A 25,906-nucleotide genomic window follows, 5' to 3' on the forward strand; every position below is an offset into this window, starting at 1 on the left:
TCCTTTGGCTTCAACAAAAAACTATTTTCACTCCTTGGAAGGTTTCACACTTTGAGTCATTCCCTCCCCTGCTCCACTGCTGCTGTCTTCTCCCCCTCTGTGCAGGGTAGTATATGAGTAGGTGAAACCGTTGATGAATTGTAGCAAAAGGTCAAAATGTAGGTATCAGTAGTTTACAATCTCTTGAGCAGCATTTGATTAAACACTCCAGATAGTCTTGTCCTGGATGTCATCAGAGAGAATTTGTAAAAGCTTTCTTACAGGCCTCTTCACACCACAGTCATGGCTTGTATACTTGGATTGTTGGTAACCTCTTGAAATTAGTAGCAAATAAATTCATTAGGGTCCCATGGAGGCGGGGGAAAGCACTGATTTATGTATTCTCAATGAAGCCCTTTTAATATCACAAAACAAGCTGTCTGAGATGTTATTAAATTAGATACACTGTGAAACTCTGAGTCAGAGCTTCAACTTCAGCTTTGTAATGTGCCATGCTCTGTTAGCTTGGAAAAATGCTTTAGATTTCTTTTTGTGTGTTTTGTATATTCAAATCTGTCTTCACTTTCAAAGTCAGATTTTCCCCTTCTTGTTCCCTGTTCCCATGAATCATTTGGATAGTTGTGAATCTGTTGAATAGGCTCCACAATTGCAAGAGTTATATCTAGTAGCTTAACCTTTCAAAGTCATTCTACAATCTTCGCTAACTGGAAAACAAAATATTTGCCATAAAATACTGTTTTCAAACCAGGCTGAAAATCAGTCTTATTTATCAGTGTGTAGACAGTAACATGTTTTCAGTCTGCATAAATGTGGAAAAGAAAGGGTAAAACTCCTGGAGCCTTCAGTGCCAAACTGCCATTTTGGGAAAGAGAACAGAGAAAAGATTTCTCTATCTTGATATATGCTGGATCTAGGCTAAATTTACTATTTGTTACACACTACACACATTTCATATAAGGAAATAAAAAGCATTACATACAGGTTTCTTTGATGTGCCATATTGCATAAGCATTCTTACCATCTTGTGTGTCCCAAGGGAAAAACAGAAATTCAATGAAGAACCAGAAAAAGAAAACACCAAAAAGGGAAAGATATAACAACTGGGACTATGTATGTTTTCAGTACTCTGTTTATTCTTAAGATTTCAGTGAGAACTATTCTCTGTCTTCTTATAATGTATTCAGAGAGGAAATTTGGGAATTAAATATTTATTTCTGCTTGTAATGATTAACATGGGGGTTTTAGGGAAAAAAAAAAAATCTATTATTTTTTCATGAAATCCAAATTCTGAATTAGCTATAATGTGTATCCAAATAATGAATCTTCTGTGAATGAGACTCAGTTTGGTGTAGTCCTGTGATGCTGTGCGGTTTCTGACAAGGTGCAGTTTACAAATTCCTGTAAGTTCTGGACACTCTGTAACTGACAGGCTGCCAAACTCCATTGTGAAAGCAGAGCTCACTTAGCTTCTCTGCTGTCTGTTGTGGGGCACAGCGCATAGGCACTGGCACCAGGCAGTTTTGTATCTGGCACGAGGCTGACCACAGACAATTGTTAAAATCTGTTTATCATCCATTTAGATGCAACACCATTGAGTAAAGATCAGTTTGTTGCCAAAGTCAGGAGGCAGATTCTTCATTTTTTCTCCCCACTTTTTTGTTTTTTAGAGTGTGGGTTTTTCGGGTTTGTTTTTTGTTTCTAGTCTGGGATTTAATGTTAAGGGACTAGCTTGCCTCTATCCTATGGAGAAGATGTGGAAAAGGGGAACATGAAACTTCTGAAAGTCTTCTTCTAGAAGACCAAAGAATCCTTAGGAAAAGTGAGGATATTTTCTAATTATTCTTTCCCAGCCAGTTAATTTTTTTACCGGTTAAAGTCTAGAGATAATGTTTTCCAAAGATTTTAACAAAATCTTCAAGTTTTATGCATTTCTGAAACAATAAACTGTGAAGTCATAATTCTTCATGGCCTTTTCCTCCATCTCCTCTGTCTGATTCCCCACAGTGGAACTTTGTGAAGGATTGTCCTTAATGCACTGGGAAGTCTGAAGACCTCCTCACTTGCCTAAGGTTTTGATGGTCCATATCTAAGAAAAGGCAAGTGGCAAGGACCCTTGATCAAGAAAATGTATTGGGAAAGACCTAGAGAAGTCAGGCAAATCCCAGATACTATAATGGTGAAGGTCTAGCATGGAGATTCTGTATACACAGACTATAGTTGGGGAAACTGTTATTCTGAAAGCCTGTAAAATGGTGTGGATAATATAATTTGGAGACATTATTTTTATTATTTTTAATAACATGAGGGTATTACTTATGAAAAAATCTTACAGTAACCAAAGGCTTGTCCATTAACTTCTTCTGTGCTGAGTACTATTTATATAGGTTGACAGCTCTAAACACACTTCTTGTGGTATAACCCCACACAGCTCAACTCACTCCCCACTGGTGGGATGGGGGAGAGAATAGGCAGAGTAAAACTGAGAAAACTTGTGGGCTAAGATAAAGACAATTTAATAGGTAAAGCAAAAGTCGCACGCGCAATCAAAGCAAAACAAGAGTTTCATTCAGCACTTCCCATTGGCAGGCAGGTGCTCAGCCATCTCCAGGAAGGCAGGGCTCCATCACATGTAATGGTTACTTGGGAAGACAAACGCCATCACTCCGAACATCCCCCCCTTCCTTCTTCCCCCATATTTATTTCTGAGCATGATGTCATATAGTATGGAGTATCCCTTTGGTCAGTTGGGGTCAGCTGTCTCAGCTGTGTCTCCTCCCAACATCTTGTGCACCCCCAGCCTACTTGCTGGCAGGGTGGTATGAGAAGCAGAAAAGGCCTTGACTCTGTGTAAGCGCTGCTCAGCAATAGTGAAAACATCCTTGTACTATCAACACTGTTTCCAGCACAAATCCAAAACATAGCCCCATACCAGGTACTATGAAGAAAATTAACTCTACCCCAACCAAAGCCAGCACAACAACACTTCAGTATGTAGACATAGCTGTGGATCAGAAGGGCAAATTGTCTAGCTGCAGCCATCAGTAAACTGTTTTATACCAATGTTAGGAAACTATCCCCTGTGACAGAACCAAAGTCTACCAGTGAAAATACTGGTTTACCATTGTATCCTTAACTATTGCAAACTAAACTGTGCCTGTCCAATTACATATCTATTCATCTGGCTGACTGCAAAGCTTTGTTTACACACATCTTTCATGTCTACTTGGTTTTGGAAAGACTCAGTGAGCATCAAGGGATGTCCTGAGAATACAAAGCCAAGCAAAGAGCTGATAAATTAATGTGAGCTTTCCGCACAGTTACCAAGATCTCCGTGCTACATTTGGACATTTTAGTAGATAACTGTGGATTTTGAGTTTGGTCAATAAAAAATAGGATGCCCTGTTTCCAAAGCATATCAGGTCTCATGTTGTCCTTACTCATACCACAAGTGTTCAAGGGTTAATATTATGCCATTAATTTGATGGACTAGTAGTAGTGCTAAACAGTTAGGCTGAGAAGAGGATTGTTCTAAAAACAGCATTCACTCTCCAAACAGTGGGAACTGGTTAAAAATCCTGAATTACATAGAAAGACCCGAATATGGGTTTTGCACCTTTCACAAGTTTCCCTACGGCTAATGTTCCTGGTAGGTGTTGACATGCAAGTTTGCAGAACAAGAACAACATGATTACTGGTAATTAACCACTTTCACTTCCATGAGTGATATAATTAATATAATTCTGTAGAATAAGGCATGGCAACTGGAAAATGTTCTCTTTTAAATCTTGCTAAGTATAGAGTTCATGTTCTTTAATGAGGCAACTTTGGGAGTCTGACTGGTTGTAAGGCTATGCTGATGCCTTGCTGTTCTAGCTGTTCTGTGTATAAAGATGTATGGCTAGACCACATAGTGAGCCCAGTTAGATAAACATAAATCCTGAGTGATTCTATTGATTTCATGACATAGTGATTTCAATGTTGTTATTTACTGTACTCCAGATTTACACCAAATGACTGAAAAACCCTTCTTTTAAGGACTGAAGATAATATTTCAGCTGAAATAGAAACTATGCAAGGTTTTGATTTATTTATTTTGCCATATGGAATACTAAAACAAAAAATATAAAGACCTGTCACTTTTTACCCAATAGATTAATGTTTAAAATTCACTCTATAGTAAGATGTTAGAAACTGTGATTCCTCTTTCACAGACTCAGGTTTTACACCAGAGTAATCCCAATATTTCAAATGAAGTTACTCCAGATTTATCATGTTTGAAAAACAGTAAGAATTGAGTCTGGAAACTCAGGGTTTCAAGCCAAAAAAAGAAGAAATGCTTTGTGCCTTTCATGGTACTTTTATATTGATAAATGATTTTTTTTCTCAAGGCTAAGTAGCGTATGCAGAGGCAATAAGAGCTTTTAAAATTTTGAGTGGAACTCATTTTAGGTCTTTCCACTACATAACTTTATGCAATTGGTGTGATGGTTTATATAGTCACAGGCTGTAGTTTCAAAAGGAATGAAAAGCAAAAAACCTGTTAAAATAACTTTAAAGTTGAGACTGAATGCTTCCAAGCAACTAAATGCACTGCAATGCAGCCCTTATTTAACCTTCATGCTGTCTAACAACACCATGCTGAGAGATCAGCTTCCTTAGGGAACATTGGGAACAAAAAACAGGAAGAAGGAAAGAAATTTCATTCTGGTAAAGATAAAATAAATAAATAAACAATGTTATATAAAAACCAAAAAAAGTCTGTCTTTCTCCTAAAAGTAACTATTAGAAAATGAAAAATCACCCTTAAGTAAAATTCTGTTATTTTTTCAGGACTCTGAGGATTTTTTATTTAAAATTATTTTTTATCAAGAAACTGCTATTTTTCTACTTAAAATTAGAAGGAGAACTAAAAATTAAAGTTAAGACCAAAAGAAATTATAAATAAATTTCTACCTGAAACAAAAATAGGAGCAATTTTCCAACTAGCTCTAATCCCAAAGGAGATATCAGATGAACCTCTTTGTTTTACTTAATGCTCTTTGTGATTCTGAATTATAGTCAATCTTTTACAGACTGGTCCATATCACCATCATTTTAACTTCAGTCAAACATGACTTATAAGTGAGAAATAAGTGAGAAATGAGGATGTCATGTAAGAACTGGCACTAACTACTAAGAGGGATGGGAAAGACACCAGTAAGTGAAATTAAATGCCGTGATTTGGGTCTTTATTCTACCCCTAACTGTGCTCATGATTTGAGTGCTTCTGGATATAAACCTAGTTTTTCAGAGAACAGCAGTCCAACTGGGGGATATGTGTTGTCATTCCTGGTAATTGAGACTGTCCTTAGCAAAGCTGAGTGCTTCCAATGAAAGGAGTCAGGTTTTGGATCCCCTGCTGAAACTTACAGTGCCTTGCTTTCTATCCATTTTTCTTGTATCTGGGAAGTGTGCTAGGGAATTTTCATTAGGTGTCAATACAATTTACTTAAAAAACAACCTAAAGGTCGTTGGTGACTGGAAAGCTCAGTTGCTTGTAAGAATTGCTTCTTCACCCCTCTAAGTAAAAATGATCTAAATTTTACGCAACACTTCAAGCAGCAGGTCCTGTTTTAACCTCAGTTATTTTTGCCTGAGACAAGTTAGGAGAATTCACGTGAGTGGTTCAGCAGGCAGAGGTAAGGAGAGCAAAAAGCTATGCCGCACAGCTGAAGGGAGGTGAGGTCAGTAATTTGTTCAGCTGGCAGTAAGATAGTGGGAAAGGATGTGTGAACAGACCTGCAGCACTCAAGGAGGACAGCTGGAAGGCAGGATGTGAAGCACTTTGGGATTCAAAGTATCATTGATGGCAGGTGCTATTAGAAAAGCACTGGAGTGCACTGGCACCAGTGTAGCAGCATCCACTTGGATGCAGTCTTGTTTGGGAATGGACTTTGATTCTTGCTGGAAAGGGGATTGAAGAGCTCTGCTCCAGTAGTCCTGAATGGCCGTTCCTGTAATCTTATCCCATGCGATTCTCCAAGAAATGTGAGGCATGTTTTTCTGTAAACTGGAAAAAGCCAGTTTGCATGTGCCTTGTGAGACCATCTTTTCTTTTTGTCTTTTGATTTCCAAGTTTGGGCCCTTCATTCTGAAGTGGCTGCTGGGAAGTTAATTGTGAACCACCTCTGCTTTCGCCACAGTTCTGCTCGGTAGTGTGGTTTATTGAGGACTCTGCAGTGTAACCTATCAAACATTTGCGCTTTAAAATTTTTTTAGAAATACTACCTTTTTCTTTCTTCACAATACATATCTGAGGACACATCAGAAGTGCTTATAATCCACCAGGTTTCATGATTTTAACTACTAGATATTGCAGGCAGAAGTATAAGAAATACATGTGTCTTGTGGTGTGAGAGACAAAAAATTCTAATTCCAAGTGTTTACCAACAGCATGTTAATTGCAGGCTGCTGATGTACTTGTAAGGTCTTGTTTAATCAGGGTTAGTTAATCCTAAATTAAATACAATCAAGAAAATATTAAATTGCTTAAGGTTTAGCTTCCCATCTCCTTCATTTACATAAAACTAGTGGAGTAATGTTTAGTCATTATGCAGCATCTGATCTGAAGGAAGGGGAATTCAGCTGGTACTGTGCCTCTTAAAGTTTTACTGTCACATTCAAGTTTATTAATGTTTAGCCTACTTAGAGCACATTAATATGGAGTTATAAGATAACTCTGTCCTGTTAACAAATTAATCAAGCACTAAATATGCCTTAATGAAGGATCCACAGAGAATATATGTGAAAGCTTACTAGGGGCATGAGATTTGTATAACAGAGATACAGACCCTGAGCAAATGAAGACCATGTTATAGTTTTGCTGCATGCCATGTCATACCATGGGTGAATAACACCCAGGGAAATTGGTGAGCAGCTGCAGGTTGACCAGTGTCCCCTGCATGCTTGGGAGAGTGGAGAATGAATGAGGCAAGGCACTGGTGGAGCCCAAGGCTCCAGTAAAAAGGCAGCAGTGCTTCCTGGGTTGGAAGAAATAACAAAAAAAAACACACCAGGGAATGGTCTAGCATAGAAGACTTCTTTGTTTTATAAGACAGAAAGTGAGATTAAAGTATGACTGAGCGTCACAATTTGGTCCATTGTTGCATTCCTAAAATGGTTAAAAGTCATTGGGGCAAATTCAAAGACAATGATGAAGACAAAAATAATTAAGGATCTTGAGTAGAAATTTAAAAAAATCAAACACATAGTATATGTTTAAAAAGATGAGCTCTTCATATATGTTAATATTTTTACTCCAGGGAATAAATATATCAGGAAAACGGAAGTAATTACTTCACTGTCTTTTAGCCATTCTAGACTCAGACCTATTTATTTTGTGTGTCATCTAAGCTATTCTTTGAAAAGTCTTTCACACACTTCACCCTGACATGACTGAGCAGAAAGGGACACAAGATCAATATCTGAGTAGTATTAACAAATTAAATAGAGGCACTTACATTTCCCTAATATCTTGAGATCACTTCAAGTTTAAGTTATACTGGGATTAGCACAGTGAAAGAAAAATGGAGATAATATCTCGAAAGAATGTATGTATGAACGCTTACCATATATTTGTTCTTAATCCCATAGACTGTTATCAAAATGTTGACATAGACTTCTTTGTGCACCATACAACTCAAATCATACAAGATATGAAACCAATTTCAACAAAACCAAAGTAAACCAAAGTATTATGCAAATCACTGCTGTAAATCAGGAATCTAAAGTAAATCTGAATTGGTTTAGATTATGAATTATTGTTTCTTTTTTATTAAATAATTGTTAAAGAAAATTTGCCATCATTCACCAGCAGTGGAAATAACCTAGCAGTGTTTCCTGTCTAATTAACATGTAAGAAATTGTGAAAGACTTCGATGTATAAAAAAGCAGCTAGGGAGGATACGGATTAATATCAGGAGTTACCAGATGTATCTGTGTGTACATGAGTGTTAGTGCAGGCATATCTACATTAATGGCATTTTCCATCTATCATAAATACAAGATCTACCGAGTCAAAATTAAAGTTAGAAAAATTTAAATTAAGAAGAGTCTTTTTTTTTAAGTAATGAAAGTGATTAACTTGGGGATAATGGCTGATCTTCACCAGTAGCAATTTCTAAAAATCAAGATCAGATATCTTAGTTTTCATGGCAGAATTTAATTCAAACAGTTATTAATTTGGTGTAGTATTGTGACTGATTTTTCAGGAAAATCAGCTTAGATGACCACAGTGGTTTCTCTGGCCTTAGATTCTATAACTAACATTCACTGAATAATGAAAATTTACAGGATTTTTTCAGCATTTTATCTGAATTTTAGGCAGACTTGCATTGCTCTCTCTCTCTCTCTCTCTCTCTCTCTCTCTCTCACACACACACACACACACACTGTAATCATTTGCCAAACAATTACTGCGACATGGCACATAGAACACTATGACTGAGTTTCACAGCAGCCAGCAACAGAAGATGCCTTTCACTCAGTAGCAGAGTGTGGTAACAAATAAGCAGTACTTACAAGAGGGAGTGTTATAACTTCCTATGGTATTAACTATAGCTCATTCATACGTAGACTATTGTCAAAAATCAATGATACTAGCATCACGCGGAAGCTGTATATTGATATTCATTTTCCTCTGCAATATGGCTATATTTTATATCCCTTTCATCTTAGGCAACCAGCTCCTTGGCTTGTGCAACTCAATATAGTTTCAGTGAAACTGCAGAGTGATAGATAGATATTTATACATATATACACACACACAGGCACACATACACATCCATATTTTTTTACCTTAGACTAGATTTTGTCCTATAAAACTTTTGTAAAGTAATTCTATACAGAGTATAGAAGAATGTCTGAAAGGATAATTTGTATTGTTAAGTGTTCCTGGTGATATTGTATTATACAGTCACTACTGTTTCTCTGAGAAACATCTCCTGTGGTTTTAATATTTTTTTCAATGCTGACTGTTCCCTGAGAGGAGAATTTTACACCCAATTGGCTTTTTAAGAATAAGAATTGACTACAAAAGGTCTGATAAAATGTCAGTATGCTCTTCATAAACTTTCCATTATTCACCTTTTTCCTTTTTTTATTTCCTTTTCACTTCTCGCTTGTCTTTTCCCAATTCACAGCTCTTTGTTTTTCTCTTGATAACTGGGGTTTTCCAGCCAACACCCAATCCACTTAACAGATGGCTGGCAGGCAGAAACCAGATGTGTAGTGAATCCTTGTCCAACATTATGACTTTGGCTCAGTTGCATCCATGGTTTTTCTAGGCAAGGGTCCCAGATTTCAAGAACCCTGCCTTCATCCTCTCTTGGCTTCAAGTATACTGTACCAGAGGGACTGACACAGAAAACAGGCTAATGGTGACTGATAGAGCATGTGCAGAAAGACTTCAAATTGAGAAAAGGGCAGTCTCTGACACACTCATCTCAAGGGGAATCAGGATTCTCTTTAAACACCCTTAGTTCATGTTAGATCTAAAATTTTTCAGAAGCAATAACAACATTCAGGAGTGTCCAAACTGGTGAATTGGGTGGCCCTCACCAAACTTTTGCTGGAACATGCTCATGACCTTTAATGCATGCTATATAGGTTAAAATAAATGATGTCCAGTTAGTGTCAGAAAGTTTTTTTTCTCAAAGCTTATGTGGAAAAAGCCCTCCCCATGGTTCCCTGCTCTGTCTGATGACTGTAAGTGAACAGGAAAATGGACACAACTGTTAGTATCTAAAAGCAAGTTCATATAATATAAAGCAGTTTGCACACCTCCTTGTGGACAAGGGGAAAATGTTTTTTAAATTTTTTTTTTTGGCAAATGATTCCAACTAGTGTAAGTGCCTCCTGTAGCTGATACACATGATTAGGAACCATTGCCTGGTAGAAACTAGGTGCAAATAGATTAAATGAAGTTATTCTGGAGTGCTTGTTATGATGAGACAACAATCCTGAAAGACTTGAGACTGAATTTTTTTTGGGTGTAAAAGTTATTTTTTATATTTTCAATCACATCTGTCATGACCATATAAATCATTTATTATAAATAATTTATTACTGACTAATTTTGCATCAATATACAATTTTCCTGGCCTTTGTTATGAAGTGTCCTCCAGAAAATGTGATTGAATTCATCTCTATTCATGTCTAAATGCATCACAGATCTCATATCACTGTGAAGGATGATCCTGTCTGTTGCCTTTGGTCATAACTGAGTAATGAAGTCTTCGACACCTCAAGGATGGGAACCTTGGAAGTATGGGTCTGAATTTGGCAAAGCAAGATCTGAAACCTGTCAACTACTATAGTGGTCATTGGAATCTAGTGATCAGCTAATATCATAAAGGACAACAGCAAATTGTTGCACTAAATCAAATGAAAAAGGAAGCAGAAAAAAAAAAGTAATTTCCTTCATGGAATAAATCAGAGCAGCTTCATTCTCTTCATTAAAGTGGTATCACTCTAAAGGAAGTAGATCCAGTCTGGTGAATGGAAAAATCTCTAATGTGTTCCTGGCTTCTGACCAGCCCTTGCCCTGGCTGATAACTCAGTGACTTGCAGGCAGATCTGTCATGCTTACCTAGCAGAGTGAGAAGGGCCCTAATAAGACAAGTTGAAACTGGTGGATTTAATAAACTGGTTCATCAATGCACAGATGGTTCACTACAATAAAATATCTACTTTACATCTGCTGTAATGATTTGAAGATATTCTCTGTTTTCCTCTGTGACTGGAGGAGCTGGTGATGGCGTGCTGTACATTCCTCTTCTGCCTCATCTTCCATTTCAATATATCCTAATAACAACCTGCTGCTTGATTTTATCACCGTTCCTAACAGTTTCTAGCACCCTCCCACAGCCGGACACTCACCACTAACTTCCAAATGGTATCCTGTTAAGTACATTATGCGATATGACACATCCCCTTTAGCTATACAGGATATCAGCGCAGATCAGAGCAATTCATAGGTTAGGACCCAAGTAGCCCATAGTCTGGGAGAGTTTAATGGATGCACAAGAGGGGACTATACATTTTTTCAGCTTTCAGGATTCAAAACCTGCTCATCAGCAGTTAAACCTTTTTGACAGAGCAGAACATGATGCCTTCCTATGAATCTTAATGGATTGCATTTGCTCCACAGCAGTGTTTATGGCGAGCATGATTTGATACATGATTTGTTAATTAAGCAAATTGCTGTTAACAGCTTTCTCAAAACCCCATTACCTTTATATCAATTGACTTTTTACAAATTAACATGATTAATTTAAAAAGCGTGAAAAATTAGAAACAAGGCTAAGAATATAAGGATGAAACTTGAGGTCACTCTTTCTGTATGTGGAAACAGTTTCTTATATGAAATTTTCAATAACTTTACACAACAAAAGGAAAAAATACTCAGAGACAAAAATACAGTCAAATGTGTCAACTTACAGTCAGCTTTCAGTTGGCCTGTTTTGGCAGCACAGGTGGACCATATGATTTCCACAGGTCCCTTCTAGCCCGGTTCTATGAATATAAGCATCTGTATTCTCAAGAGTGAGGGTTAACTTTGGGAACACGCACATAAAGTGAATGGGGCTCACTTCCATTGTTTCAGTTTGGTAAGGGAGGATCACTCCTGAGGCACAAGTGAGTATGCTGGAAAAGGGGAGCTAACAAAGCTTCTGTGATTTCAGCTGGAGGAAATAAAGAATGGGGAGGTTTTACCTGATAATATTACATTTATAGACCAACAGCTAGAGACCTCACACATTTATAATATGAGAAGATCTCTGCCATGAAGAGTTTACAATTTAAGTAGATGAGCCAGAAAGGAAGGCAACAATGTCTGTATTGTTTAGATAAACAAAGTGAATTAACTTCTGGTTAACCAGGAAGTCAAGAAAACTGAATTTTGCTGTTGGAATTCATGTCCATCATTTGAAACATGAGACCATCTTTCCACTTCAGGTTTCATCAACCAAGTGTGTTAGTAATACTATAAAAAAACATAGTTCCTCTGTACTTTTTCAGTACCTTTCTTTTTTCCATTTGACCTTGTGTTCATTCAGTTTTCCACATCCTTTTGCAAAATTATGCAGACAACATCCTGCTGTTAGTGTGGGTATCTCAGGCAGTCATAGAGGAGAGAAAAAATGTATATAATAGAATATGTGTGCTTGTCAAAAATTGACTTTGGGACTCTGGAACCAGCACAGATCCTGAAACTGCTTTTAATTTTGATTTTTCGCTGACAGTATTTCTCTGTGCATATGTAGAAATGACTAAAATTTCAGTCTGCTCTGTGTGTTTATTCTTCATTTTATTTTTACAGTGTATTAGAGACCAGTTGTGGTAGTAAAATTCAGTACTGCAGGTCTATATGTATTTGCTGACCCACTTTTCCTTATGCTAGAAATGTCTGACAGCTGAAGATTTTCTATATCTTTAAAAAGTCAAACAGTTAATGTCTTTGATGGGATATTCTACATATTCTGAACATCTATAGGACCTTTTACTTACAGATTCCAGGGGCAAGTATTGACCTTTTAACAGCTTATCAGTTCCATATATCCCTTTGGACTTTGAGGATATCCCCAGATTATTGTTAGCAAAGAATGTAATGTGATGTAGCTAACAAGTAGCCTGGTCCTATTTGGGTCAACTAAATTAATGACAATAGAGTATTAAACATCTTTAGTCTCATTTCCCCAGTAAGAATTCTTACATGATTCATCTCATGAGTGTGTGGTCAAGATTTTGTCCTTTGTCTTGGAGCACATATTCTCTTGTATAATGACTATGGTTTGTGCCCACAATGAGGTCCCAAGTTTTTCAGTACTAATCAAAGTGTCATGGTAGCACTTAGAAGCAACCCTGGGAGCAGTATTTCATTAAATCTTGTGGTTGGTTGCATCTCTTCAAATCAGTGAAAATTCAGATCTTACCAAATGAACTGAGACAGGGGCTCTATTATTGTCTGTGTTTATAAATTCTTGACACCAACTATGTTTTGCAATGAAAAGATTATTCATATCAATACTCATATGGCTACATGAAGAAAAATTTCATCATATACAAGGAAAGGCTATTTTGGCAGAGAGCTGACAGTGTGATCTGAGATGTATTGTTATTGTCATATTGTAATGCAGAGAAGTGAAAATGACCCCTAAAGTATTTAAAGTACTGTTTTATTTTTTAAAAAGCTAGTATTCTGACAGAGCAATGTGTGTATTGGGTTAAAGATAAGTTATCTTGCCTCTGAATAGCTATGAAAGTGGAAAAGCTGAGGTTGGATATTAATTGCATTTTATTTTTTCATTGTTTAATTTAAAAGGTTTCAGTGTACATTCAAACACCAATTCAAACCTCCGTCCCACCATATAATATCCGAATGAAGCTCCTACTGGGAAGTATCAGGGCTATGGCAGCCTCTACTGAGATACTACTCACAGTTACAGTGCTAGTAAAACAGAGCTGTATAAGTGCAGTAAATTTTCTTTTAAGTGTCTGTGGGTCAAATCCTGTAAAGGAGAGCACAAGCAGAATAATCAAGCTGGTATCTAAGGTGAGACCAAAGGAAGAAGCTGAGTTGCACAGATCCCTGCTTGCAATGCAACTAGAAGGGCTTTAAATTTCCTGTGAAGTAATTCCTTAAAAACAAAGCAATGCAGCATAAGGAGCATTTGTTTTATAAGCACTGATACAATGTTATTCAAACAGAAATACAAAATAGAAGAAAAATGGACATAAAACAGACCAAAAAAACCTTTAATTGTTCTGATTTCTTTGCTGTCATTGAAAATACCAGTCAATTCGTTGCCTTCTTAAGGTGTAGGTTTAATCATAGTTTTCTGACGGAAACCTGTTCTTTTCAAGAAACATCTTTGGCTGCCCCCCATTTTCATTTTTGTTTGACAATGTAGATGAAATGCACCATTTTTCTTCCTCCTTGTCATTCCCCCACCAGAGGAGCGTATCTGTGTTTGTTTGCCTAGCATTAATCCCTCTGTAACCTCAGAAGTGAAGAGAATTAGCTCATACTAAGCATTGTGCTACTGCAAGGCAACTGAGTCTCAGGATCTAACGTAGCTCATTTAAAGCAACCTCAAGTGTATTCACATAACACTGCAGACTGCAGTATAGGCATATCCTGAGTAAAGTACCAGGAAAGATTTAAAGAGTTTCTTCATATCTTGTGTCTTGGGAGTTATAAAATGAAAAGAAAAAGGGGGGATCCAGGGGGAAGATGTGTTTCTGGGAATTGCAGCCAGCAGTTTGTCAGTGAAGTTTTATTTTGTTATTCATGTCTCTTCGTTTCAAATAGTAAATCATGCTCTGAGGCAATGGGCCTTTAAAGGACTTGGCCATGGTACTTGCTTCTTTTCCCTACCTTGATGGAACAGTCCCTCTAATTTAAATACTATCTCCTGATCATGCAAATCCAGACAGATCAAAAGGACAGCAGAACTGAAATACATACTGATTCCTACAGCCATATTTTGACGGCACTACCTCTAGGGAAATGATCTTTTTTCAGAAAAGCCATCATTGCATGTGACCACAGCAGAGTGACCCGAGATTTCCAGCAGTGTAGCTAAAAGCAGTTTGTCCCACTAAGGATATCAAACATATGGGCCAAAATTCCAGTCATTTAGGTGTCTCATGGGTTGAATAGGCTTTTTGGTTGTTTTTTTTTTTTCAATTGTCCAGTTGATTTTACAGGGACCATGGTTCATGACTGTTTGAGAATCCTACTAGGTGCTTGTGTCCATTTCTAGGTACCTAAACACTTTTAAAAATATGTCCTTCTCTGTCTTGCTAGGGGGGTTTTAAGAGCTTATTTTCTTTTTTTTTTTTTTTTTTTCCCATTCGTCTCCCATCTAAAAGCCCCAAGGAATTAAGGCAGGAAGGCATAGAATCATAGAATCACAGCATGGTTTGGGTTGGAAGGGACCTTAAAGATTGTCTAGTTCCAACCCCCCTGCCATGGGCAAAGACACCTTCCTCTAGACCAGGTTGCTCAAATCCCCGTCCAACTTGGCCTTGAACACTTCCAGGGAGGGGGCATCAACAACCTCTCTGAGCAACCTGGTCTGGGACCTCACCACCCTCACTGTGAAAAACTTCTTCCTTACATCTAATTGAAATTTACCCTCTTTCAGTTTAAAGCCATTACCCCTTGTCCTATCACTACATGCCCCTGTAAAAAGTGTCTGTCCGTCTTTCTCGAAGGTCCCCTTTAAGTACTGGAAGGCTGCTCTAAGGGCTTCCCAGAGCTTTCTCTCCTCCAGGCTGAACAACCCCAACTCTATCAGCCTGTCCTTATAGGGGAGGTGCTCCAGCCCCCTGATCATATTCATGGCCTCCTCTGGACTGACTCCAACAGGTCCATGTCTTTCTTAAGTTGGGGGCCCCAGAGCTGATTACAGTAAGTCCTTTTTGACAAATTACAACTACCACAGAACTGGCCCAGGAGCTCCACAGAGCTTCAGGGACCAGTGTCTGGAGAAGCAGAGGAAGGGGGATTTTTCTGGGCCCCAGCAGGTCTTCAGCCTCACATTAAGGAAAATGCATAGTGGCTTTGGCATATGGATCTTAATGGTGTGACTGAACCCAGAGTCTGGTTTCCGACATGTTTTTTTCTGAGAATAGCTTCCAGGGAAACAAAGAGACAAAGCAAAAAACCCACTTGTGTACTACGAATTATTACAAGGTAAGGGGAAATGAAAACAAAATGAACTCTTGTTCCAATTACTACTTTTAAGTCGGTATTTCTCTTTTGGCTCACTTTGTTGCTGAACAGGTGGAGTCATGAAAATAATGCAGCACTGTAATGCCAGGTCTTTGGGACTCTTGATTTGGATGGCTGGACAAAGTTATCAACAAACCTTAACACAGATCATACTCTTATCACTGAATCAAATGCCAGGGTAGCCCTCAAAGAGCAGATGAGAGAGAAGCATGTAGTGCAGCTGTTTCTTAACAAATTGGGAATATGATACAGTTAGTAGACAATTGCCCTTTGACAGGTGAGGAAAGGAGAGATACAACTGCTTAAAAGCCAGAATGTTTTAGGAGCTCTTCAGAAACAGCCTTCCAAATAGAGAATGCCAATAGCTATATTGAGCAATAGATAAATACAGCAGTGTCAATTGCTCTACTTTATAATGTTTTGAGTATTACGTGGTGGGTAGGCAGGAAGGAGATTTGGGTTCCATGTTAGGGATTATGAAAGATTTCCTATATCACCACAGAAATCCACTTAGGATGCATTTTTAAGATTCTAATTTTTTTAGGTACCTCCTTTGTGGAATCTGAATCCAGTAAACTGAATCTAGAAACAAAGGACCAAAATTATCTAACTATTTTGAAGGCCTTGACCTTAATTTCCCTGTGCTACAGTTTTTCCAAATATGATATTTCTGTTTTTCCCAGAGCTCATCTGCAAATAATGTAACTGGCATTCAGAAGGAAGTTAGACCATAGATGAAACTATAAATCTGTGTTTGGAAATACCAAGACTAGAGTACATCTCATTGTTTTGCTTTTGCTGTAATATTTTTGGTGTTGCTACTAATGCATTTCTGTCTACTGAGTTCTAAAATTATTTCACCAACATCCTGTGCTATCTATTAGGGATGGGTAAGACTTTTCAGCCACACTAATGAAAAAATGTTCATCTAAAAATGAATTTGAGCCAACTATGGGAGACAGCAGGAATGTTTTATGCTGAGATTTTGCGAGGGCTATAAGGTAGGAAGCATGGTCAACAATTGTCCCCTTTTTCTTCTACCCGTGAATTCTTTCCTGACCTTTCTTGTACATACAAAGCTTCATGATTCTGATCAATTTATCTGACTTTAGACTCATATTTTAAGGTGGTGTTTTAAATGAGTTGAATCACGATCTAGGGGTGCTCATCTCTCATTGACTATACAGCTTGCTTCAGACATCTATGTTTCACAGGTTTTAGTTGCCTCACTTAAGTGTTTAAAGCTAGATGAAGCTAATTCTACATGAACAGCATATTCTCAGGAGATTTTAATTAGGGTACATATACTGAAGTACTGTATTGAACTTCCTAAAAGGAGGGGGAGATATGATGGACATCATACATCATTAATTCTTTTCCTTTCCATGCAGGGGAAAAAAAAAAGGTCTGAACATTACTATTTAATCCATATAATTATTTTTATGTGAAACTAGGAAATGAATGACAGCCTGATCCAAAATACTCTGGTGTTTAAAAGCAGTAGTACTAGGAGCAATTTACATCACATCAAATGCAAACACCTTATGAATATTCCATTTTGTGGCTTCTTCTGCCTTACTGTTTTCAGAGATTCTACCTTCTGACAAAGAAATATTTGTTCTACTCAGCATTTCAAAGAAAGTCAGAAAAGAAGAAGAAATACTGTAACTGATTTTTATTGTCATTGTCAGTGGAAAAAACACGTATCATTATAAAGACATCAAACATTTTTGGGGAAAAAAGGTCCCAAGAGCTGTCTGCTGTCAGTGATATGTCAATAGGAGGACTGTCTTACTTCAGAGCATGCTGGCTGCAGGAAAGTTAATATTTTAAAATACTTCAGATTTGCAATTCCCCAAAATATGAAGTTTGGCAGGATACTTAGGAAGCAAAACCAATGTAGTGCACTTTTTTTTGACTGATGAAAGCCCATTAGAAATGATCATGATGCAGGACCCCAGAAAACATACCCTGTCAGACCTGTGCTGGCTCTGCTGGGTAGGTGTTTCTGTAAAGGGCTTTTGAAACAGAATATACTTTCATGATAATTTCATATATACAGTTTTGTTTTGTTTTGTTTTAAATTCAGTAATATCTGCTGATGAGACCAGAAAGGAAAAGATCTCAAGATAAAGAATGCTAGGTGATCATAGGTATCATCTAACAGCAAATGTGTGATAATATGATTCTCCAATACAAGCAAAATTAATCTTGCAGATATTGTTTAAAAGTTTCCCATTGATGGATGCAGGAACCATTTTTTCCTTATTAATAATTTCATTCACTTCATCTACAGGATGATCCTTCCCCCCGTTCCTCTTCAGTGGCCCCAGTGTTAGTGCATGATCATCTCCAGGGGAAATAAAGATGAAAGAAGGAAATGAACAATAATATCATTTCAGAAATAGCAATGAGGTACTAGCTGTAAACCACCACAGATGATTACATCTTTGCACTCTGGGATGGAATTTACTTGCATTGGTATTTCCTGATCTGAAAATGAATACATTTTAGCTTCTCTTGTTTTTATACCTCTGTGGTCCAATTTCTTATACAGTCAAGATGTTAATGTAATATTTTCAGTCTCTGGTCCTAGGTAATTTTCTTATCTATTTTTAATGGGATTAGCATAGAGTATGCCATGTCTTACTTTCGGCTATGAAATTTTAACTGCATATTGAGTTGTGTTAGCAAGAACTCAGCCAGCAGGCAGAGGTGAATGATTGATCCCCTCTATTCAGTGCTTGTGAGACCACATCTGGAGTGCTATGTCCAGTTTGGGTCTTCCCAGTATAGAAAAGATGTTGATTAATTGGAGGGACTTCAGAGGAAAGTCACCAAGATGGTTGAGGGCATGGATGTGCTAGGAGAGGTGTTTGTTCAGCCTGGAGAGGAGAAGGCCAAGGAGAGTATCTTTGTCCTCATCTTCTATATGACCATCCATTAGGAAGTTGAATCAGACTATTCTCAAATTACAAGGATTTGAGAGGAGCTGGACACAAGTTGTAGCAAGGCAATTCTGGACAGATATGAGGGAAAAATAATCACAGTGAACATGTTTCAGCCCTGGGTCAGTATTCCCAGAGAAGCTGTAGAATCTCCATCCTTAGAAATATAAAAAAAATTAACTGGAATGTTTCCAAACACCAAAAGAAAGGGGGTTTTACAGTGTTTTGGTTTTGCCTGACTAGAGGAAGGATGAAAAAAGGAATCAAAACCATATTTCAGCAAAGGATATGAGGGAGAACAAAGGGTAAATTTCATTCTAGAATTTTAACAAGGTTTGTGTAGGTTTTTCCTTGTCTCTAATAACAATTCTGATACTTAGTATATCAGCTGCAAGGTCTCCTAACACCTTTCCACTTAGAGCACTTAGTGCACTAACTTTTCACTAACTTTTCATGCTACATATAGATGACACCTAGACCAGAGTTTAAATTTTTTATTCTTTACAGGAAAGAAGTGGAATAACAGATGGTTCCAATTAAAAAACAGCAGGAGAACTTTTTTTTTTTAACTGAGCAATGTGGGTCATGAGCAAATACTGTTTTTTCTCTCCTGCTTCATCTTGAAATTGTAATGAATTCTGAAAAACTAAATCTCTAACTAGAGATCTGTGAGATAAATGTAATTAATCCTAGTAGGAGTCAGGCTGCTCTGTGACACCTTTAAACAGATGGAAGGATGGAATGAGGCCTAAGGCAATATCAGATATCCTTTGGAAAACTGAGGAATTATATTCATTCCTCAGTGACCACTGTATTCCACTGTTGTTCCCAATGGTTTGGATAATCTGGCACTAAATGCAACTATATTGCAATTTGCCCATATAATTTGTCCACTGTAAAGACTTGGGGGAAATTACTATTTTTCTATTCCTAAGCAGAACACAAACGGTGTTGCAAGAATCATCAGAACACCTCACAAAGTGAAAATACACCAAAATAAAGTAAGAATCACTTTCTCAGTCTCCAAACTGCTCACAGATATAGTCCTATGATTTATTTTATTATTCACTGTAACACTCTGTGAAAGGAGTATTATCATGGCCAAGGACTGGTTGTACAGGGGACAAAGGGCTCGTGGTTCTATTGGTGAAGTCATCTCAGTTCTGAAGGGGACAGAAATCAGTGGCAAGAGACCTGGATTCAAATCTGATCTTTGATGCAATACATTGTAGCAGCTATTGAATGTCCAGGACATCTTAGATAATCAATACCTATTTCTTCAATCAAGGGGTAGTATTGGTTTGCATAGATGACAGGAACTACTTTCTGCTATCACATGAGAGATGCTTTTTAACTCCAAAGGGCTAAGAATTGTGTCTTGGTATCTAAGATGCCAGGCTTGCAGCTGGGGTCAAGCCAGAATAGCAATCAATGCCATGTATAAAGCACTTGCTGTGTTCTACTCTTAATGAGAAATGACCCACTTAACACTGGAAAATAAATACATAGATAGAAGTAGTTATTTAAATTGCAAATAGCACCAGCAATTTAAAAATGGTGCTTTGTGTAATTAATATTTAGCAACTAATAAATTTATTTAATAGTAATTAAACACTAATTAAATAATTTCCTCAGGAATGTATTTTCTAATGGTATTTCGGGATATTCCTTTTTATTTTAAATGTTTCCTAACTGTTGTTGAGTAATTACTGTTCACTAATTAATTTTGAAGTAAGAGTCATGACCCTCCAAGCAGTTTAGGAATGGAATTCCCTTAGCTGATGTGTATTCATTTAAAGCAATTCATACTAAGACCAAGAAATAGTATGGCTTATAGGGGACAAAATACCAGTGCCTTAGACTCCTGAAACCTATTGATTCTTAGTGAGGTTTGAGCTCCTAGAGGCATGTCTGCAAGGATTCAGGCAGCTGGACTCATGGTTGTGCTGTGAGTGACTTAGTGATGAGCTGCTACTCCAGTGTGACATCCATGAACATATCTTTCGGTCGTTGCACTTCCCACGTTAAATTAATTAATTGAAAAATTACAGTAGTTCTGAGTTGAATTTTTTAATTTCTCCCAAGTTCAATGGAAATTATTTCCTCTTTCTCTCCTCACTAGATTCCGGCAAAGCGGGAGCTTTGTTAAAGCTCGGGGGCTGGTCAGTCTGAAGGAGTGTTCATGGTGCTTGCAGCTACAGACACAGACCCTGGCGCAAAGGTAAGGTGTCTGCAGGTGGCCTTGGAGGACTGATGCACAGGTTGTGCAGTGCCCAGAAGCAGCTACATTTGAAAGGTATCTCTGCTTTTCTGAACAGCCTGAATGGAGAATTGGTGTATGTGGTGCCACTAGCTTCACTTTCTGAAGATCCCAGCAAAGCTCTCTTAGACACTGCTCTAGGGTTTGATAAACTCAAGATATTTCAAATGAATTATTTCAGACTTAAAGAATTTTAAAATGAAAATTTGCATTGTTTGAAGGTTTCTGAGTATGTCTCTTATCAGGCACAATTCCTCTGTGGGCTACAGTTTATAATTATATCTCTGCCTGGATTTTTAGCAGTAGGATTAAATGTGGATATTTTAATTTTGAAAACACAAGCTGAAGCTCCAGTTTCACAGGGTCAAATCTCATTTCCATTAACAATGGCTGTAGAAGGGTCAAAAAGCTCTGTCTCAGGCAATCAATATCACAAGATCACAAGTAGCACAATGAATGAGTTATAGATGCTTGAATGCACATGACCTGTGCTCAGTGGTAATAGACTTCAGAGTGACAACTTGTGAACATTAAGTCAGAGCATGTTCTTAGCCCATGGATGTTCTCAGTTGCAGAGTATTCTCTTTAAAGCATTTTTTTTCAATCTGTGTATATCTGGAGCAGTCAGCAACTAATGAACTACTGAAACCATCCTAAATCTTGAAGAAATATTGAGAACATATAAAATAATGATTCCTTCCTACCATTGGATTGAAAAAGCATGGATTGGGTTCATTATGTCCCACAATAATCACAGGCAAAATATGAAAAGGAAATAATCTGAATTTGGTTAGAAAGGTAGGCCCAATTCTGCTTTTATTCATGCTGTGGTAAATCTGGAGCCACTCATGTACAACCTGAGGGTGGCCTTTATTCTTAATTGCTGCATTTTAGTGCTATTTGTTCAGCACAAAAAGAGAAAGAGTCAACCTGGGAAGCAGAGGTGGTGATATCTGCAAGCTAATACTATACTGTGAAAAACCTGTCTTTGTAAGAGTAAAGAAAATAGTAATGACTTAGTTGGAAAAATAATTAAAGGATATTGGTGACATTTTTGTCAATTGAAAACACATATTTTACTTGCTTTCAGTTTATGAAACAATGACTAATTTCACCAATTAATTGCTCTGATGGAGAACTGTGTATTTTAAGTTGACATACCCCTTAATTTTACATTATGCTTCATGAACCTAGTAATTTTAAATGAGTATTATTTAATTCTAAGGACAATGAAATAAAGGAGACCTGGGAAGTTATGATACAATACAGAGGAGTTCTTTCCACTCCAATCAAGCCTATATTATTATTTTTCTCCTGGTGTTTTTATGATATATTATTTCTCAAAAGTCACCATGAGGTCATTTCTATAAAAGCCTGCAAAATCCTCAAATTGCTAGTTGGGAAGTGCAGCTCTGCTTACTAATCCTGCCTTAGCTTTGAGTCATCCATGGATAACTGCAGCAAACTATGAATGTTAGCTACATAACTCTACAGTGAGGATGGAGGCAGGTTTGTCACAGTGTCGTTGCTTCTCCCCCAAAGTCCTCTCTGGCATTCCCAGTGCAGGACAGGCAAGTTCTTTCAGTGTCACATAGGAGGAACACTGTGCACAAATGACTGAGTGTAAAATAAGTAAGGTCACAGCAGCACAAGCAGACCTTTGCTGGGGGAACAGAACCAGGCTGCTTGTTGTGACACTACCACAGGCAAACTGAACAGCAAAACTCATCAGATGAGACAGGCAGAGGGTAACTAGAGAAACTGAAATGAAGTGATAGATCAAGTTGCATCAAAGGCTAATAACACATATTGGATTAAAAATACAGGTTTCCTGAGTCTCAGTTGAATCTGTTAAGCCTAAGATTACCTGCTCATCTAGCCTTCATCTAATTTCACCCCAGTGGGATTCTTTGTGAGAACAGGGAGAGAAGAATGGAAGGAAAGCAGCAGCTGGTGCTCAGACAAATGCTTAATTTTCTCAGTGCCATTTATGCAACTCTCTGCAACTGGCACTGAAAATCCCATGGCAGGTTTGCCCAGGGAATTAACCCAAATGACATATTTATTCAAACTGTGGGTATTTTTGAAGTAACTCCCCCTTCTGAAAATCCACAGATAAATATAAATTTGAATATGCATGGAAGTCATGTAAGAATATCATGACTGGTGAAGGTGAAGGGCTTTTATACATTCAGATGAAGAACAGCACAATACACAGCTAAGATCTTCCTGCTTAATGCTGGAGTTGGGCTGTCAAAGTAACTGGGAGCAAAGTGTGTGTGCTTAACATGTTGTCATGAGCCTTCCAAGTATGTTCATTTATGCCTTCAGGTGGTTTATGTGCAAATGAGACCTTAAGCAATAAAGAAGAGTGACTGGGTGTGTCTGCAAAGTGTTGGGCATACTGTATCCCTGGAAGAACTTGCACTTCTGAAGGTGCACTTTGTGTGAGGTGTTATTTTGCTAGAGTGTTAACCTGCCCGCTAGGTGCTAGATTTCTGATTTGAGACATATTGCACAGGTGGCATGTATAGGCTGGTGGGGTGGGGGTGTCTGTGTGGCTGTAGAGGGTGTGTGTATCTGTGTTTGTGTGTGTGTGTGCTTTTCCAGTACACAGCATTTTTTTATTTACCTGGAATTGGCCTTGAAGAACCTGGCTGGTTTATGCTGTGTAAGACTCCTTGTCACAGGTGCCTTTGAGGAAGTGTCAGAAAGTAAGTCCTTTCCAGACAGCCTGAGCAGTATAGGGGACTTGCAGTAACAATAAAATAATAGTAGTAGTAGTAGTAATAATAATGCTAAATGATAATAATAATAGTAGTGAAAGAGATGACACACAAACAAAATTAACTTCCTGTACTTCCAAAATTATATATTTTTTTTTATCATCCTTTAAAAAAATAAATTTACATCTCCACCTGCTTTAGGGATACATAAGATAAGATCAGTCTTTAAATTTGAGAACCAACAGAAGGTCAGATGTCAAGACAGTTATCCAGCCAAGAGGTATGAGACTTGATAAGCCAAAAATAATTTGGTGCTATTATATCAAAAGACAGTTGAATTCTGTGCATCAATTGAATACTGTGAAGATTTAACTGAGCAGGGAGAGAAGCACTTCTTAGCTCTCGCTATGTCATGATTAAACTGGAGATGATGTATTTGTATGATATTCCCATTGCTCTTTAAAGTTTTAATGGACTCGAATTCATGGGACTACAGAGGTGGTTCAAGCTGATGATCAGTTAACCAAATTCACTCTTCACATATTGCTTTGGAGAAAGAAAGGTTAGTCTTGGGGATAAAGTGGAAGTTTATGAGACCAAGGAAACTGTCTTGGATCTGTTCTCTGCTATTAGGATTTCTTTGCTGGGATGTCCACTTTGTTGATTTGTGTCTCAGTTTCTCCACTTGTCTGAAGTAAGTTTAAGTAGCACTTCCAAGATTTTTGAATGGGTGTATGTGCTCTCTTTGAAGTTTAGCACTGCCTACTGTTAGTGCTTCTTACAGCCTGATGCTTGCTTTCTTCAGAGCTTCTCCAATTTTGTATATGGATGCACTGCCCTGGTAGAGAATGAGAAAGATGAAACCATTCTGCTATGGTCAGGTCTGCTCTGACCCCAGCTTTCTCTGCTTCTAACTGAGATAATGAGCTTCTTGATGTTTATGTTTTGGAAATAAACTGTACAATAAAGATGGAGTTAATGAGAACTGATAGTAATGAGGGATGAAAAACATGATACAACTTTGACTCTCTTGGGAAGGGGAGTTACACAGAGGGAACTGTGTTGTTAATGTATATACATAAGGAGAGTGGTGAAGAGAAACGGTTTCAGATAATCTGGGGAAGAGATAGGGTTACCTGAAATGCCTTTGATGTCACAGACTGTACTGCAACTCCTGACCTATAAACTTCTTATTTGACCTTGGACTTTACATGCATGCTTTTCTGGTGTAATATAGAAGCTTAGGTCTGCAGTAGAGGGAAAGAAAATAAATTTTAGCTGGTTACTGTTTGTTACCAAACACTAGCAGAGGTTAGAATGTAGATTAATCAGCATTTGAGAGCTGGGCACTGCAACTTTCTGAAGCATGTTTGATACCACAATCTCTGGTTTATTAATGTATGAATACTTCTGGCTTCTATGAGGCCTTTCTTGCTGGAGAAATGTCACCATCGTGCTCCAACATTGCCTGTTGCTTGGTAATTAGCCTGCTTTTCTGGCAGGGAAGACATGTGAATTTGAATCCTTGTTAGGGAAGGAATTAATTATATCTTACTCATTTCTTACAATTCTTATTCTGAATAAGTGGAAAAATTTAGGAGAAGCCAATGAAATGGGGAAGGTACCAATGCCAGTTTATCTGACAAAGTTTTGTACAGAGCTCAACATGTGTTCTGGGTGTATCTACCAGACGGACAGCTTTTGGCAGGGGAACCGTGTGTTTAATGTTCCTGAGGAGATCTGTGCATCTAGTTCATACTCTGTTAGAATGAAGACAGTCCTGTTCAAGCTCAGCAGTAGAATTCTAAATGCCCAAGAGATCTAGAATTTACCTTGTGTAGTCCATAGGTGACTGCAGGGAGAAGTGGCAGCTGAAATCAGGGATCAAGGGCTGTGATTCTGGAGTTAGAAGCATCTGTTCCAATGTGCTGAAGTACAATCACAGATCCAGCCATCAGCTTTTTACTGTGAAAGTGTATCAAAGCAATATCATTTGGGAGGTATCTATACCTTCTCAAGTAATTTAAGTGCATTAGTACTGGTTTCAGTAGAGTGATTCTCCTATAAGCTATCAAACTTGCTGGGAATATTCAATTTGACTGTAATCAGTCTTTGGTGAGTAACAGGACCTTACAAACAGAGTGCTAATTATATGAGGGATGAATGAGTCCTAACTGAGTGATAAATGAAC

The sequence above is a fragment of the Strix aluco genome, chromosome 6 (assembly GCF_031877795.1).
Source record: "Strix aluco isolate bStrAlu1 chromosome 6, bStrAlu1.hap1, whole genome shotgun sequence".
Lineage (NCBI taxonomy): Eukaryota > Metazoa > Chordata > Aves > Strigiformes > Strigidae > Strix > Strix aluco.